The 19,616-nt window shown below is 39.1% G+C and overlaps 1 protein-coding gene across 4 annotated transcripts in view; it reads right to left on the reverse strand.

Moving 5' to 3' along the window:
* Positions 1 to 19,616, reverse strand: part of ST8SIA6 (ST8 alpha-N-acetyl-neuraminide alpha-2,8-sialyltransferase 6) — a 171,924-nt gene that overhangs the window by 148,907 nt on the left and 3,401 nt on the right. The window lies entirely within an intron of this gene.

The raw sequence follows: 19,616 nt of genomic DNA on the forward strand, positions 1-19,616 counted from the left end.
AAACCCTAAAAAGGAAAATTCACAAATTAATTCCACCACTAAAGAGAAGCCCAAGGGTGAAAACTCAAATCCTGACAATTAAGAGTAAGACTCCTTAGACAAGTAAGCTTATAAATATCATTGGCAGAGGGGGTTGGGGGAGAATACATTCCATGAGGCAGATCCTTGGAGTTACTGATCTTGCTAATATATTTTATTCTATCTCCACTTCTCCAGCTTCATAGCCACAATTTTCATCAATCTATGAGATTACCTGTGGGCTACACTAAATTACCTGTGGGCTACATCAATATCCCCACCATGTACACAGATAGGAGCTTTATGGGTTTGCTCTGTTCTCAAACACCAGCCACCATCTTAGACTGACAATATTCTACCAAGGCCAAAAATTCATGAAGCTATTGCACAAGATATTCACACTGTGGTCCAGATTATTTAAAATATATATATATATATATATATATATATATATATATATATATATTCCTTTTTAAAATATTCTTTTCCATTAAGTTTATAATAGGAAACTGAATATAGTTCCCTATGCTATACAGTAGGACCTCATTGTTTATCCATCCTAAATGTAATAGTTTGTATCTAACAACCCCAAGCTCCCAGTCCATCCCTTTCCCTCCTCCCACCCCTTGGCTATCATGTCTGTTCTCTAAGTCTATGAGTCTCTTTCTGTTTCATAGATAGGCTCCTTTGTGCTGTATTTTAGATCTCACATATGAGTGATATAATACTCTCTGTCTGACTTACTTCACTTAGTATGATAATCTCTGCTTGCATCCATGTTGCTGCAAGTGGCATTATTTCATTCTTTTTTAATAACTGAGTAGTATTCTATTGTATTTATGTGAGTGGTTCAGATTTTGACTAACCACACCCTAAAAGATTCAAGACTCCACACACCACTTCAGTTTAACTTGGAAGCATCATTTGGTCCCCAGAAGGCTACTCCAAACCAACTTCAATAACCCTAATACCCAGCCTCTCAAACAAGCCCCAAATCTACTTGCCTATTTGGCTTCTAAAAGCAACATATATCCCATCTATATATTTCATTAAGATCTATTTAGGCAATCACAAGAAAATCAGCTCAATCTGAATGGAGGTCACCCCAACAACATCCCAGGTAGGCCCTGGAGGTTACTCCAAAAATTACCCCTCTAACAATGCCACCAGTGGCATCTGGTGATTTCTTTACTGTGGAAACCTTACACACTAATTCTCATGTTTTGTAGAATGCACTTGTCTGAGAAAGATCGCCCTTCACCTGGCCCCGTAAGCCATTTACAAGGCCCCTTGAGTCCGGGAGAAAGGGAATCCATTTATTTCATGGACAATAGCACCACCATCCCATATGATGGAACCCACCGGAGAACTGCTTCTTTCCATTCCATTGCCAAGATATGGTAAATAAAGGATAGACCACAAGGGTCCAGCCACATGGGCACAGGAGTCCTTCAACAAATGTATGTTCATCATCCATATTTTTTACAGACTCCTTGGTGGCAGTTAATGGGTCACTGTTTGGTCTAATCAATAGGTACAAAAAGGATTCATATTCAGGACTGTGACCTATGGGACCTTCAATATTGGGAATATATTCTTGCTCAGACCTCACATTTTATAATTGGTCTCCCATGACACATCTCACTCTAAAGGTCCCATTGAAGAGGCTCACTTTAATGCCATAGCTGACCCACTTGCTCACATTTATTAACTCATACAGCATCTCCATTCCTTTGCCTCTACAGGCCTGGTCATTGTGGTTCTTGGACTCTTAAACACAGGGCCAGGCACCCTGGCATCCCAATGCCACTGGCTGTAACCAAAACCCTTGCCTCCCAATGTGATTTCTGTGCCTCTTATGTCCTGGCACCATGGCCAGTGGAGATCACACAAAGGAGCAAATGCCCCTGTACTCATTAGCAAACTGATTGTATTGAGCAGTTGCCCCAGTTTGCAGGCACAGATCACTATGGCTGCACAACAATGAATACTTATGAGGGCCTACTCTGGGTTTGCCCTTACCAGTATTCTACTGCTGACATCACTATTGTTAGTTCAGTTCAGTTCAGCCGCTAACTTGTGTCTGACTCTTTGTGACCCCATGGACCGCAGCATGCCAGGCTTACCTGTCCATCACCAAATTCCAGAGTTCACCCAAATTCATGTCCACTGAGTCACTGATGCCATCCAACCATCTCATCCTCTGCCGTCCCCTTCTCTTCCTGCCCTCAATCTTTCCCAGTATCAGAGTCTTTTCCAATGAGTCAGCTCTGCATCAGGTGGACACAGTATTGGAGTTTCAGCTTCAACATCAGTCCTTCCAATGAACGCTCAGGACTGATCTCCTTTAGGATGGACTAGTTGGATCTCCTTGCAGTCCAAGGGACTCTCAAAAGTCTTCTCCGACACCACAGTTCAAAAGCATCAGTTCTTCAGTGTTCAGCCTTCTTTATGGTCCAACTCTCACATCCATACATGACTACTGGAAAAACCATAGCCTTGACTAGACAGACCTTTGTTGGCAAAGTAACGTCTCTGCTTTTTAATATGCTGTCTGCTAAGCTGCTAAGTCACTTCAGTCGTGTCCAACTCTGCAACCCCATAGACGGCAGTCCACCAGGCTCCCCCGTCCCTGGGATTCTCCAGGCAAGAACACTGAAGTGGGTTGCCATTTCCTTCTCCAATGCATGAAAGTGAAAAGTGAAAGTGAAGTCGCTCAGTCGTATCTGACTTGTAGCGACCCCATGGACTGCAGCCTACCAGGCTCCTCCATCCATGGGATTTTCCAGGCAAGAGTACTGGAGTGGGGTGCCATTGCCTTCTCTATGCTGTGTAGGTTGGTCATAACTTTCCTTCCAAGGAGCAACCGTCTTTTAATTTCATGACTGTAGTCACTATCTGCAGTGATTTTGGAGCCCCCAAAATAAACTCAGCCATTGTTTCCACTGTTTCCCCATCTGTTTGCCATGAAGTGATGAGGCCGGATGCCATGATCTTAGTTTTCTGAATACTGAGCTTTAAGCCAACTTCTTCAGTCTCCTCTTTCACTTTCATCAAGAGGCTCTTTAGTTCTCCTTTGCTTTCTGCCATAAGGGTGGTGTCATCTGCATATCTGAGGTTATTGATATTTCTCTCAGCAATCTTGATTCCACCTTGTGCTTCATCCAGCCCAGCATTTCTCATGATGTACTCTGCATATAAGTTAAATAAGCAGCATGACAATATATAGCCTTGAAGTACTCCTTTCCCGATTTGGAACCAGTCTGTTGTTTCATGTCCAGTTCTAACTGTTGCTCCCTGACCTGCATACAGATTTCTCAGGAGGGAGGTAGGTGGTCTGGTATTCCCACATCTTTAAGAATTTTCCACAGCTTATTGTGATCCACACACTCAAAGGCTTTGGCATAGTCAATGAAGCAGAGATAGACGCTTTTCTGGAACTCTCTTGCTTTTTCGATGATCCAGAGGATGTTGGCAATTTGATGTCTGGTTCCTCTGCCTTTTCTAAATCCAGCTTGAACATGTAGGAGTTCATGTATTGCTGAAGCCTGGCTTGGAGAATTTTGAGTATTAATTTACTAGCATGTGATATGAGTGCAATTGTGTGGTAGTTTGAGCACTCTTTGGCATAGCCTTTCTTTGGGATTGGAATGAAAACTGACCTTTTCCAGTCCTGTGGCCACTGCTGAGTTTTCCAAATTTGCTGGCATATTGAGTGCAACACTTTAACAGCATTATCTTTTAAGATTTGCAATAGCTCAACTGGAATTCCATCACCTCCACTAGCTTTGTTCATAGTGATGCTTTCTAAGGCCCACTTGACATCCATTCCAGGATGTCTGGCTCTAGGTGAGTGATCACACCATTGTGGTTATCTGGGTCATGAAGATCTTTTTTGTACAGTTCATCTGTGTATTCTTGCCACCTCTTCTTCATATCTTCTGCTTCTGTTAGGTCCAGACCACTTCTGTCCTTTATTGAGCCCATGTTTGCATGAAATATTCCCTTGGTATCTCTAATTTTCTTGAAGAGATCTCTAGTCTTTCCCATTCTGTTGTTTTCTTCTATTTCTTTGCACTGATCACTGAGGAAGATTTTCTTATCTCTCCTTGCTATTGTTTGGAACTCTGCATTCAAATGGGTGTATCTATTGGTAATACGTATCTATTGATATTGAATAATGGGTAAACTATTGTAGGTCTCAGCAAAACTTTGTTCGTCCCCTTTGGATCCACAAATATTATCCACTCTGATTGGGGTACACACTACTCAAATAGTGTAGACATGAGTCTTAAAACACGCATCATTGGGAATTTCATTCTTCCTATCGTTCACTGGCAGCAGTCCTAATAAAGGATTCTAATAAAGTGACATCATGACCTACCAAAGACACCCTCATGATATTACAAAATGGATAGTGGTCTCCCAAACAAATCTCTCTTTTGCCTTCTGCTATAGTTACCCTGAACTTCTGACTTTTAGGTCTTAAGACATCCTACCAAAATATAACTAGGGCCCTCTTCTCCTCTTTCTATCCAAAAAAGGGAACACTACTCACCTACAGATCTATTAAACCCAAAGAGAATTCCCTTTCCCACTTAGTGACACCTCCCATCTGCAATCCCTTCTCAAAGCTGGAGCCCAGATGAAGGCAGATGAAACAAAGGGACCTACTGAAAGTGAGGGCCTTCCTCTCAAAACAGGCTAATCTATATTCCTTAAGAAAGCTGTCTGCTAAAGCCTACTGTCCTCCCCTGCCCCATTATGACCATTGTAAAGGCTAGCTATCTAGAGATCTCTCTTTGTAGGAAACATATGTCCTTCTACCTTTCTGTGGGTCTCATCACAATCTTCAGTATAACAGACACACATTTAGGCATCTTCAATTATAAAACACAGACTCAACATTTTTACAACTGCGTGCACCTTTCTAGGAAGAAAGGAAGATCTTAAATTAGCTCCCAGCACCAATATTCTTCAGTAGAATGTCAGCTTTGGCTCCATGGATTATGGCTATTTTTTTTTTTTTTTGATTTATAATGTTGTGTCAGTTTCAGGTCCCCTTGTTTCATCTCCCTTTATCTGGGCTCCAGCTTTGAGAAGGGATTGCAGATGGGGAGGGGTCACTAAGTGGGAAAGGGAATTCTCTTTGGGTTTAATAGATCTGTAGGTGAGTAGTGTTCCCTTTTTTGGATAGAAAGAGGAGAAGAGGGCCCTAGTTATATTTTGGTAGGATGTCTTAAGACCTTAAAGTCAGAAGTTCAGGGTAACAGCAAAGTGAATCAGTTATACATATACATATATCCACTCACTTTTTTAGATTCTTTTCCCATATAGGTCATTACAGAGTATTGAGTAGAGTTCCTTGTGCTCTACAGTAGTTATCTGTTTTATATACAGTAGTGTGTATACGTCAGTCTCAATCTCTCAATTTAGTTCTCTTTTTATCCCCTGGTAATCATAACTTTTTTTCTTCATCTGTGACTCTACTTCTGTTCTGTAACTAGGTTTATGTGTGCCCTCTTTTCTTTTTTAGATTTCACATATAAGTTATACCGTATGATGACTGTCTTTCTGTGTCTAACTTACTTCACTCAGTATGACAACCTCTAGGTCCATCCATATTGTTGCAAATGGCATTATTTTGACTATGGCAATTTGAACAGCACTCAGGAGAAGGCAATGGCACCCCACTCCAGTACTCTTGCCTGGAAAATCCCATGGACGGAGGAGCCTGGTAGGCTGCAGTCCATAGGGTCACGAAGAGTCGAACATGACTGAGCGACTTCACTTTCACTTTTCACTTTCATGCACTGGAGAAGGAAATGGCAACCCACTCCAGTGTTCTTGCCTGGAGGATCCCAGGGATGGTGGACCTGGTGGGCTGCTGTCTGTGGGGTCACACAGAGTCAGACACGACTGAAGTAACTTAGCAGCAGCAGACTAGCAAAGCTCATGGCTTTCACAATGAGAAAAAAAAAATTACAATTCCTGGAGCCAAAAGATACTGATTTTTAGTCACTCTTGTAATAATCACTCAAATGTAAATTGGCTCATGGTCTTAGGGTTATCCGTGGACTCATAAGGAGCTTACAAAACTCCTATGTACTCATTGTTCACTTTCTCTCTCTCTGTTCCTAAGCTTTTCCTGGAGAGCCATTCTCCCCTTCCCCAACCTCAAGGCATCCCAGTTTGTGTAATAAACCTTTCTTGGGTCATACCAAGGACAACTGTCATAAGCTTCAGGAAGCAGCTGCCCTGCCTCATGGTGGAATTACTAGATGAACCATCACAAAAGGTGTGAGGTGTTGATCTCACTGACGTTGTGATCTGATTTTCCCTAATGACTAATGAAGTTAAACATATTTTTCATATGCTTATCGGCCATTTATATCATCAGAATATCTTCTTTGGTGAAATGTCTATTCAAATCTTCTGTCCATTTTTAAATTGTCTTCTTGTAAGAAGACAAATTTTATTCTAAAAAACTTATTTATTTGGCTGTGTTGGGTCTTGGTTGGCATGCAGGATCTTTTGTTGCGGTGCACCTACTACCTAGTTGTGGCAAGGGTTCCAGAGTGCATGGGTGCAGCAGCTGTGGCACACACTCTTCATTGCCCCAAGGCATGTGGGATCTTAGCTCCCCAACCAGGAACTGAACCCTTGTCCCCAGCATTGCAAGGTGGATTTTTAACCACTGGACCACCCGGGAAGTCCCAAGAGTTCTTGAAATATTCCGCATACAGATCTTTTATTGGGTATATGATTTATAAATATTTACTCCCAATCTGTGGCTTATCTTTTTCATATTCTTAGCAGTGGATGCACAAAAGCTTTTAATTTTGATAGAATATAACTTACCCATTTTTCCCCCTATTGATTATACTTCTGATGTTGTATCTGAGAATTCTATCTGATCCAAGACCCCCAAATTTTCTGCGTTTTCTTCTGGAAACCTTATGGTTTTAACACTTACATCTATAATCCATGTTGAGTTAATTTTGTGTGTATGTTGTGCTGTGAATAAGAGTCTAAACTCATTTTTTTGCATATAGAAACCCAAAGGCATGTAGTGACTACCTTCACTCTACCATCTAGAAGTCCTGCCTCAAAACTTGTTAATTAATTTCAATAAGTTTCATTTTAAAGAATTTGGTACACTGAGTAAAATTCATAGAGCTGTAAATTACATTTATAAAAACACTAACAGTCCCACATTTGAAACTATCCCCAAACACCACCCCTGCACTGATTTTTACTGGTTTTATAGTGAAGATGATATAAGACAATCTTTTAAATATGATACATGTCTTATCTCACTTTTGAGGAAAATAAAGGAAATCCTATACTGTTCAAAATTTTGTAAAATCTAGATATTTTCAGATTGTTAGAGCTTTCACTAAGAAACCAGGCTACAGTTTATATACATGAGTAGTTAGTACACTATATAATTGATTTTTATGTGGAGACCTCCTAGCTTAGAATACGCATCTTGATTAAAAGGATCTTCCAGCAGAAGCCCACCATAAATATGAGTAACACTAAATCTTTGCTTTGGCCATACACTTTTAAAATCATTATATATGTAAAGTTAAATTTCTATTAAAAGTTTCCAATGCTCTGTGAATTTACAAAGAGTTCTCAAAAGAACCTACAGAAGCAAGGGTTCTGTGATGAACTGCAGAGATAAATGATCACTAATCTCTAAATTCTTTACTAGAAAAGATTCTCCTAAGGACAAATATCATAAGACTTCCTGTCTACTTATTCAAATTATTTCTTAATGTATGTTCTCCCTTTAAGAAATGATTACAGATATGAGTTTTCATCCTTCCAGTTTTAATCCATCCTCCTCCAATTACAAGATTTTATTTGATATACTCACACACAAGCACACAGTTACAAATCGGGTTTTGTTATCATTACTGTTTTACCATGTGAAACTCCCTATGTGTCTCTCTTGCAATGCAACAAAGGAAAGTATACCTTCAAAAACCTAGTACTACTATTGACACAAGACAAAAGGACTCAAAACCTAACACACTGGGGGTCTAGATAACTGCGGTGACAGAATCAGACAAGGCACAGACCTTACTGAATAATATTCCCCAGGCAAGGAAAACATGAGTACTTTGGTATCTACAAAATAAACAGGGAGTGTTGGATAAATCCCAAATCAAAACCACAAAAATCTGCCCACAAACTTCATGTACAAACAGTAAAGCTACGTTCACAAATATAAACATGTAAAATACAGGTGTTCTTCTGAAATATCAAAGCAGCAAATATGTTATAAAATATATACTATAGGTACTTGCCTGGTGGTACAGTGGTTAAGACTCTGAACTTCCAATGCAGGTGTCATGGGTTCAATCCCTGGTCAGGTAACTAAGATCTCTCATACCACATGGTTCAGCAAAAAAAAAAAAATTATGTATATATATATATATGCATAGCAGCTCAGTTGTGTCTGACTCTTTGTGACCCCATAGACTGTAGCCCACCAGGCTCCTCTGTCCATGGAATTCTCCAGGCAAGAATACTGGATTGGGTTGCCATGTCCTCCTCCAGGGGATCTTCCCAACCCAGGGATCGACCCAGATCTCCTGCAGTACACGTACATTCTTTACTGTCTGAGTCACCAGGGAAGCACACACACACACACACACACACACACACACATATGGCATTAATAGATACAAAGTTTTTGATTGACACATTATATTATATCCCATAGAGTAAAGAAATAATGAGGTATAATCTCAAAAAGAATATATGGAATGTTGACTATATCCTCCAGACAGCATGTAAGGATGCCACTCACATCCAACTAAGATTCCAGAACCAGTGAGAGATTTGAATCATTTTCAAAATTAATGGTCTTTACAACCTACAACTTTAGTTTTTTGGAATATTGCAGTTTAAAAATTGTATGTTAGAGAATTCTAGTGTTTTTATACCTAGCAACAATAACTAACCAGACAATGGAAAATATTTTTTCAATAATTTCAAAAGCACAGGTTATGCCCCTATAAAATTATCTTTAGAAATAATTATGCCTGTGGATATGATTGTTCCCAAGAAGTTACTGACTGATTATTTACAGCATGTAGTCTTAGTACTTTGTGGAACAAAAGAAAGGTTTTTAAATCTAAAAGTATAGACTAGATTTAACAGCCATGGATAAGCTAACTTCTGAAGTGAGTACAGATAAATATACTAAAGCCATAATCATCTTCTTAACAGCCAAAGAAGCCATGAAATAAGACATCAGGACACAAAAACACTTCCCTCAAGTTTACTCAAACCATCAATAGCTCTTTTAAGAGCATCTTTTTCAGTCCCCAAATGAGAGGTTCAGAACCTTTGCACCCTGAAACCACAGAGCAGCTTCTGCTAGTGGCTCTAAAAAAGAAGGCTTCTACTGGCAGATGAGGATTTATTTTTATTTCCTTTTCTTCTCTTCACATCCCTTCTGCTGTGTCCCAGTCTCACCTCTCAATATTTCCTCTGTTAGCAACTAATCTTTCAAAATGTTTGTGCTTCTCTATATCCCTTGGAAAAAACCTTCCTCAGACATTCAGGCTTTTTTTCTGTTATTTTATCCTAATGCCTGTTGGTTCAAGGAAAATGTCTAATAAGAGCACAGTGAATTAATATACAAGGCCAGACAGCATTAAGGCAACCTTGATTTACATTGCAATGGAAGCATCTACTTTGACACACGGGTGCCAACAGTATTGTCTGCCAAGTGTCTAATGTCGCTTCTGATGTCATAAAAAGAAATACCCTGGCTCTGTGTGAAGAGAGGCCCTGTCGAGGAGGCAGTGGAGTGATAGGAAGCAGAAAATTAAATTCCACCTCCAGCCACCTCCAAAGTGAGAGTTGAGCCAATCAGACACTATTTCTTCCTGAACTCTGGATCCCCTGTCCACATACCCTACAAAGCAAAGGAAAGAGCAAAACATTCCTTCATGTCTTGCAGGCTCATCCTGGCTTTGCTGTCCACATGTTGATGTGTCCACAGAAGCCTGGCAGGGTCTACAGCCCGTGTTCTGAAGCCCTGGGTCACCTTCCCTGGACAACTGTGTCCTACAGCTTACACCAGACAAGAGAGGCCAAAGATGTGACAGAGGCACCAGAGAATGAAGGGACTGAAAAAATGTCAATCTGGGAAGCACCATAAATCCATGTTCAAACAGGGAATACCAGAAGTGCAGAGATGGAAGAGAACCCACTGTATACCTTTAAAAGAAGAGCTGCAATTAGCATGTAGGATCGGGAAGTAGGGAAAGAGGCAAAAGTAGGGAAAGAGGCAAGATTTAAAGTCTCATTTCAAATGAATCCAGCAACAGACTCAAGGCAACTTTAAAACATGCTGAGAGGATGAGACAAACTGAGAGAATGACACTGACATATATATGCTGTGGTGGTTTAGCTACTCAGTCGGGTCCAACTCTTTGTGACCCCATGGATTGTAGCCCGCCAGGCTTCTCTACCCGTGAGATTCCCCAGGAAAGAATACTGGAGTGGGCTGCCCATTTCCTTCTCCAGGGGATCTTCCCAATCCAGGGATCGAACCCAGGTCTCCTGCACTGCAGGCAGATTCTTTACCGACTGAGCCACCAGGGAAGCCCATGTGTAAAATAGATAGCTAGCGTGAACCTGCTCTATAGCACAGGGAGCTGAGCTCAGGCCTCTATGATGACCTAGAGGAGTGGAAGGCAGGTTTAAGAGGAAGGCTATGTGTGTATATATACATATAGCTGATTCACATTGTTAAATAGCAAAAAGCAATTACACTCCAATAAAAAATGGAAAAAAAATACTGAATTTTCCAAATCAGGACCCAGAGTATCACGACTTATAAAAGGAAAGAAACCAAAGTGAATTCTATTATTTTTTAAAGTAAAATTTAATAGCCTTAGAGGAAAGGGGTAGGAGAGTGAAAAATCAGCTGTTCCAGAGTCATGCTTAGCTAAAACAGTCATGTTTAGCTAAAGCTCTAATTCACACTCACCTTGAGTCCTCTGAAGCTCACAGTTATGATCCCAGTGTGAACACAGACAACAGAAAAATGTCCAATGAAACATTATTACAACTTTCAGTGTAAGACAGTAGAGAGTAAACAGTACCCGGCTCTCCCTCTTCCAGACTATTTACATTCTCATCGAAGTACACAAGCCTACACACAATGACAATCACACATTCTGATGGCAACAGATAGCTGCTTCAGAAATGTATCAGGTTTGGGGAGGAAATGTTATTAGCAATACGGCATCACGTGGAGAAATTATCAGCAGCTGATGTAAATCTTCACCCCTGAAACAGAGCAGGTCCAGGGAAAAAAATTAAAAAGTGGCTTTGATCTTCCTCCCACCATCTCTCTTTATTTACCTATGGCATGGAGAATCTGCCCCAACCAGAAAGTCAGGTGGCTGCTCCCACACAGGAAGGAGCAGCCACCTGAGGCTGCTCCCTGAGGCAGCAGAAGCTGGCCTGGATACTGGTGTACCGGTGCTAATGCGCTATTGTCTTTCTATAGGCTCTGAGATTATGCCGCCATCATATACTATCTATATCATTCCATACCATAGCATATCATTCCATACCATAGCATATCATTCCATACCACACCGTATCATGCTATACCTTATCATTACCATAATATATCATATCATTACTGTGCTTCCCAGGGAGCTCAGGGGTAAAGAACTTGCCTGCCAGTGCAAGAGCCCTAGGAGACATGGTTCAATCTCTGGGTCAAGATCCCCTGTTGGAGGAAACGGCAACCCACTCCAGTATTCTTGCCTGTGAAATCCTATGGAGGAGCCTGAGCAGGCTACAGTCTAAAGGGTCGCAGAGAGTCGGACAGGACTGAGGGACTGAGCACATGCATATGCATCATCTCATTACTATATCATAACGTATCATACTTATCACATCATTCTATCCCATACCATGTCATACTATACCTTATCATTACTATATCATAACCTTTCCATACCATATTGTATCATATCATATCACATCATATTATAAAGCAGCACTGAAGGAATGGAAGGGGATAGAAAAGGAATCAGCCATCTGACATACCCTGGGGTGTAAAGGGGGGTTCAGATATGAGGAGACTCCCAGGAGCCTGGCCTTCTCTGGATTTCAAGGGACCTATGTCACACATCACACACCATTCCACACACCACACACCATTCCACACACCATTCCACACACCACACAAGTCCAGGTTGATTAGGATCACGCATTTTCTGACAGTGTTTTGAGGTCAAGACAGGGGAGCAAGAGACAGCTTTAAGGTCCAGTATTTTAAAAAAAAAACAAATTAGTAAAATTTATGTTACCTGTATTTTGCCAGATTTGTTTTTCAAGTTTTTTTTTTTTTAAATCAGACATTTGTTTAAGGGCTAAATGGCTCAGCTGCTCGTCTAGTGGACGCTCTAAGGAGGATCTTTCAGCCATTGGTGGGACCCACTAGGAGTTCTAAGGAATCCTTTCAGCTGAGCACAAGGCCAGAGAAAGGACTCCTCATTTGGAGATATAGAAATTAAAATCAAGCTCCCCAGGAGGGATAAACTAGGACTATAGCATTAAGAGATACACATCCTTTATATAAAATAGATAAACAACAAGAATACTGTGTATAACACAGTACACTATATTCAATATCTTGTAACAACTTAGAAAACAACCTGAAGATTCTGAATCACTTTGCAATACACCTGAAACTAACATAATATTATAAATCGACTATAGTTCAGTTTAAAAAAAAAAGAAAAATAGGAATTAGAATAATATCTGACTCATCAGTTCTACTGCATGCAATAAATAAATTAACATGTAAAAATGCCTCCCAAGTTATAAACCATACTAAAAGATTCTCTAATTTAGGGGTTGCAAAGAACATTACTCTTAAGATGGAGAGAAAAAAATCATACTTTGGGAAAACATTCACTATAATAAACACGAGAAATCTTTATAAAGTATTTGCTCCATGGTCTCAATAAATTACAAGAAAAAAAAGAAGAAATGGAAGGTGGGGTTTAAAAGGTGACGTAGATGCTTTCTAAAATATAAACTGAAGTAATAAGGAACAGGCTTAAAGAAGGAAAAAAAAAACTATAAAGACTAAAAATGTAACAGATACTCTGTTTTAGAAAGAGCAAGACAGAACTGACATGAAGAGAAAAATAATTAAGGAATGTAGAGGACAAATTTGAGAAGCCATTCCAGAGAGCAGAGGGAAAGGACAAAGAGAAAAGCAGATTCAGAAAGAGAACTGAAGTTGTTTACGTGGAACATGGGTTGTGGGTAAGAGGTATGGTGAAGGAAGACAGAACGTGAAGACTCTCTTCACAAAATATAAGCAGAATACGTTTGTGGTTGCTGTTGCTCAGTCATGTCCGACTCTTTGCTGCCCCATGGACAGCAGCCCACCACGCTCCACTGCCCATGGAATTTTCCAGGCAAGAATACTGGAGCAGGTTACCATTTTCTTCTCCATGGGATATTCCTGACCCAGGGATTGAACCCACGTCTCTTGCGTCTCCTGCATTGGCAGGCGGATTCTTTACCACTAGCAATACCTGGAAAGCCCAAGCAGAATATGCAGAACACATCAAATAATCAAAGGTATAATATAAACTTTTTAATTTAAAAATAACCTGGCCAGTGAATTAAAAATAATTATAGACAGAATTAATCAAAAGAGACCACTGTAGAGGCATAGCACTGTGAATTTTTAAATTTTTTCAGTTTAAGAAAAAATCCTGTCAAGATTCAGTAAAACATGTAATCAAACAGGTTACTTTTGAAGAAATAAAAGAAAGATTACCTTGCTTTCTCTCTCAGAGCCCTAACAGCCAGAAAATAGAAGAACGTCTTACAAAAGTTTTAAGATGAAAATTTTTTAAAAGTGGAGTTGTGATGCAATAATTTAGTACTCGTGGATGAAAAATAAGAGGTATATTCTTAAATATCTGAAATTTCAGAAACACTATTATCCACATTCCAAAGTTAAAAATATTAGAAGAAAAAAAAGACATGTCAACTGGGCAAGAAAGGAAGGGAAACAAAGAACTAATCAAAGGATTAGGGACTCATTTACAGTGACAAATGTCAACACTGAAAAAAGAATCCAAACAGAATTTTTAGATTTGTAAGCAGTCATTTACTTCAAATTTTAAAAAGAGTAATTTTCAAAGGAGAAAGTATATAATAGAATAGTAGTAACTTAATAAAAAGCCCACCCCTTTTACCACATGCTAAAAAAAGTTCTAGGGACTTCCCTGGTGGTCCAGAGGTTAAGACTTCACCTTCCAGTGCAGAAGGTGCGGGTTCAATCCCTGGTCAGGTAGCTAAGATCTCACATGCCTTGTAATAAAACGAAACAAAACAAAACATAAAACAGAAGCAATCAGTAATAAATTCAATAAAGACTTTAAAAATGGTCCAAAACAAAAGAAAAAGATCTTTCAAAAAAAAAAAGGTTCTAAAAGGAGGAAAAGATTTAAATATTTTAAAATGAGAGATGTTCATTTATCTTAGGGTAACTAAACATATTAATAAATTATCAATAAATTTATTAATTCAAAAGAATTCACAATAAAAAGTAGACATAAGTGATATGAATACACAAAGGTTGAAAATGTCTACAGATTAAATAGCCACAGACATAATTAAATGTTAAGGAAATAAAGTCAATTTAAATACATGATAAATGCAAGTTTGATACATTTGACATTTATAAACCTCTTGTAAATCAACAAGTAACTTGATAATATCTATAATATCTTGACAGTAAAATAGACAAGGATATAAAAAGCCAATTTAAAAAGGGAAGATGGAGAGGTTATGGAGAAAAGAGAACCCTCCTACACTGTTGGTAGGAATGTAAGTTGGTGCAGCCACTATGAAAAATATTTAATAGTATAAAGGTTCTTCATAAAACTAAAAACAGAGTTACCTTATGATCCAGCAATCCCACTCTTGGGCATATACCCAGACAAAACTTTAAATCAAAAAGATTAAAAAAAAAAAAAGATAAAAAAAAAAAAGATACATGCATCCCTATGTAAGTCAAAACATGGAAACAACCTAATTGTTTATCAACACATAAATGGATAAAGAAGATGCAGTACATATATACAATGAAATACTACTTAACCATAAAAAAGAACAAAATAATGTCATTTGCAGCAACATGGATACAACTAGACATTATCATACCAAGTGAAGTAAGTCAGAAAGAGAAAGACCAATACCATATGATATCACTTATATGTGAAATCTAAAACATGCCACAAATGAATCTATCTATAAACAGAAACAGACTCACAGACCTAGAGATCAGAATTGTGGCTGTCAAGTGGGAGGGGAGGAAGGAGAAGGATGGACTGGGAATCTGGGGTTGGTAATGCAAACTACTACATTTAGAATGGATAAACAACAAGGTCCTATGGTAGAGCACAAGGAATTATATCCAGTTTTCTGGGATAAAACATAAAGGAAAAGAATATTTTAAAAAGAAAGTATATTTGTGTAAAACTGAGTCACTTTGCTATACAGCAGAGATTGGCACAACACTGTAACTCAGTTATACTTAAATTTAAAAATTTAATAATAAAAAATAAGAGGAAGTAAATTGTCAACAAGTACCTTAAAAATTAAACACAATGGTAAACAAATAAGTATATATTAAGACATCAGTGAAATACTATCTCTTGAGTATGAATTTAGAAAAAGTGAGAAGAAATGCTAATACACAGAATTGGCAAGAATTTGAGACAATGTTCATTCTCGTATACTGCTTACATGAGAATAAACTGGAAAAACTATTGTTATTGAACAGATAGCAACACAATATTTTCACATGTTCTTTGGTCAAGTCTCTTCACTTTTGAACTGTGGTGTTGGAGAAGACTCTTGCAAGTCCCTTGGACTACAAGATCCAACCAGTCCATCCTAAAGGAGACCAGTCCTGGGTGTTCATTGGAAGGACTGATGCTGAGGCTAAAACTCCAATACTTTGGCCACCTCATGCGAAGAGTTGACTCATTGGAAAAGACCCTGATGCTGGGAGGGATTGGGGGCAGGAGGAGAAGGAGACGACAGAGGATGAGATGGCTGGATGGCATCACTGACTCGATGGACATGAGTCTGGGTAAACTCTGGGAGTTGGTGATGAACAGGGAGGCCTGGCATGCTGCAATTCATGGGGTCGCAGAGTCAGACACGACTGAGTGACTGAACTGAACTTCACTTCACTTTTAGGAATTCATCTGAATAATCAATGTAGCATGTAAGACTATAAATTTAGAGGCTATAAACTGATGTGTACTCTAATTTCATATTAAAATATACATCAAAATCAAACATAATAAATAACTGAAATATACAAAAGGGAAGAATAAATAAATTACAGTACATGCATATTTTCAAACACCATGCTCTAAAAATTACATTGCCAATAAATACTAATGACATGAAGAAAAGTTTAGATGTTGTTTAAAAAGTTACTAATCTATACCAAAATATGCACAACAAAATTACTAGTTATGTGCATACAAAGTTATTGAAAATATGAACCTAGCATCTTTATTACACTGAAATGACAAGCAGTTTTTCTTTCTGGTGTACATATCTAAAACCATACAATAAAATCTCTGCAGTAATGTTCCTACAACAATAAGAATTGGGATATAACACAACTGACCTTTGATGTCTGTCCTTTACTGAACCCCAGTTCTCAAACAGGGACAAGTCAAGTTCTACTGCAGGGAGAGTCACAGGGAGTAGAAAGAAAGACCTCTCTAGGAAAGTAGAGAAGTGGAAGTGGGGTCCCCACATTACTGGAGGATTCACAGACTAATCCTCCCAGATAGGCCAGTAATAGTGGCTTCTATCCAGAAAGTCTTAGCCAGTCACAGGATCCTGAATCATCAGCATGGATATTAAAGCCAAAAATATGGACACTGCCACTAAAAGATGCCAAACCACAACTGGGACCTAGATAGTTCCCATGAAGGAACCCTGGAATTTCACGCCAGACAGTTATATACACTTGTTCTGGCCATGTCATCAATGTCACAATAATCCAATCTCTCATTTCTAATGATTGAATATTTGGGAGCTCACTTATAACATTATGGCAGGGTTTTATTTGGTTTCTTTAACAATCAAAAATGAAACTAGTTATTATTTAAGAACACACATTAAATTAATATTTAAGAAAAAAATTCCAATCACTTGGAAATGTAAAAGTACTCTCCCAAAAGACAGGTTAACAGGTTTTTTGCACCAAACAACTAATTGTGAATGCAAAGGAAAAGTTCTTGAAGGAAGTTAAAATTGCTCCTTTGGGCGGTGAGGTAGGGTGGGGGGCGGGGGAGAGTACTCTCCTAAATAACTATGGAGGTAAAATTTAAATGTTCTAATGTAACTAGAAACAACTTAGAATATAGTTTTAAAACCCTAAACAGTAAGGATCCAAACTTAAAGAACAGATGCAAAGCTGCATTCAAAGGATAATTCATAGTAGCAAATATGTTTGTTACAATGAAAAAAAGGAAAGATCCATAAATGAAACATTCATTTCAAAATAGTAAATTTGAAAAAAAAAAAGAATGATATTTTAAAAGATAAAAATAACACAAACAAAACAAAACTCCACAACATGGAAACAGATCAGAATTGAGAAATAAATCCAAGAGCTGGTTGTCTAAAAAAACAAACCAATGACACATGCTGACAAAGTTTATTACAAAGAGAAAGAATCCATTGTGGTAGGGTCATATTTTGAAAATTATTAGTATATTTTTCTCCTTTGTCTTTCTGACTTTGACATGACTTTTCCCTAGCTATTTTGAAACACTCTTTGGGGGACTACAAAGAGATATAGACTTTTTTCTGAAAGGCTACAAAGAGAAAGAATAAGGTAATATTCAGCTTTGCACAAAATAGGATTTGCTATAGTCCCATGAAAAGATTTCCTACATTCCCCCCATTATGTCTTTTTATATATTAACCACCTCACCTGGAAGACTCAGCTCCTGGAGCTTTGCCAATTTTTTTTTTTTTAATTCCCAGTCCTCACAATTCACCCTTGAGCTTAGGTTTGAGACAGACCTGGAGGTATGCCTCAGGAAAAGAGAAAGACAATACAATGTAGGGGAAGACAGCACTTTCCAGCCTACAACAAAGATGGAAAGAGGAGAAAGAAAGGAAAAAGAGAGCCTTGGCTTGGAGAGAGAACAGGGAGAGTAACAAGAAGGGTAGATAGAGCTTTGTCTCCTCCCCTAATTAGGATTCTGGAATAGATCACTTTGGCACTCTTCCATCCTGAAATTAAAGTAGGGTCGCATCCACTTTGTGGGGCAAGAAGAGGTAGATCCTGATACTTAGTTTTTCCTGAGCCAACTTTGGTCCTTGTATTTTTAGGTGGTGGTGGTTTAGTTGCTAAGTTGTGTCCGACTCTTGCAACCCCATAGACTGTAGCTTGCCAGGCTCCTCTGTCCATGGGATTCTCCAGGCAAGAATATTGGAGTGGGTTGCCATTTCCTTCTCCAGATGGGTCCCCAAATAGTGGGGAGACTGGCTGGAGCTAGCCAGCCAGAGCTGGGTGAGGCAGCATCGTAGCAAACGTTGCACAGTACAACTGAGGATGGAACTAAAAGAGAATCTTCACTGGATCCCTGAAATGTAGCATTCATAGGAGCTCAGGTGAAGCCAAGACAGTGGAGAGTACCAGCAGGTGAAATGACTGAAAAGAATGAACCATGAACTGCAGCTTTCATCACAGGCTATCATCAGAGTACTCAGCCAGCAGATGGGAAATGGACAACATCCCCTTGGAGAACTCCTTCAGGATGTGTTGGAGGTCACCAGCTCCAGCAGCACATGATTTAATCCTTGTAGAGGTAGGTGGCAAGCACCCATGGCAAATGCCAATTTGTGGTCAACATGAGGAAGCTGAGGTGCAGGGAGACAGAATAAACGGCCCAAAGTCAGAGTTGACAAACAGGCCATGTGGATCCAGAGCCCCACGCTTAATTACCCTGTTCTGTAGTCTTTCACAGGTGCTGGGCAAGATAGTGTGTGTGTGCATGTGTCCAGGTTAAAGCTTAGTCAGGTGTGCCAACTTAAGCAACTCTTTCTGGTGCTTCCAGGAGACTGGCAGGACAGGTCTTCAAACAGATATTCTCAAGAGCTGATTTTATGAGCCCAATTCTTATATCTTTAAAACACTAATCCTTGATGGTGACAACTGTTTCTCATGACTAGCAGAAGCTTCATGGGACCAGAAGAAACTTTCTAAAAAATAAACGTGCTTGATTGCATGTACTCCCCCTTTACCAAAATCACATATATACTGTCCTCCCCTGCCCCCCATCTCTTTGAAGCAGTTTCTCAGAGCAATCTGAGGTGCTGTCTCTTGGGCTGGAGTCCCCATATTGCCCCAAATAAAGCTTAAGTTGCAACTCTCTTGCGCATTTTTTTAAGTCGGCACTCATCTATAAAATAGGGATTATAAGAGTTTTTCTCAGCATTTTTTTAAAGATTAAGTGAGCTAATAAACATAAAAT

The sequence above is a fragment of the Ovis canadensis genome, chromosome 13 (genome assembly GCF_042477335.2).
Source record: "Ovis canadensis isolate MfBH-ARS-UI-01 breed Bighorn chromosome 13, ARS-UI_OviCan_v2, whole genome shotgun sequence".
In the NCBI taxonomy this organism is placed as follows: Eukaryota; Metazoa; Chordata; class Mammalia; order Artiodactyla; family Bovidae; genus Ovis; species Ovis canadensis.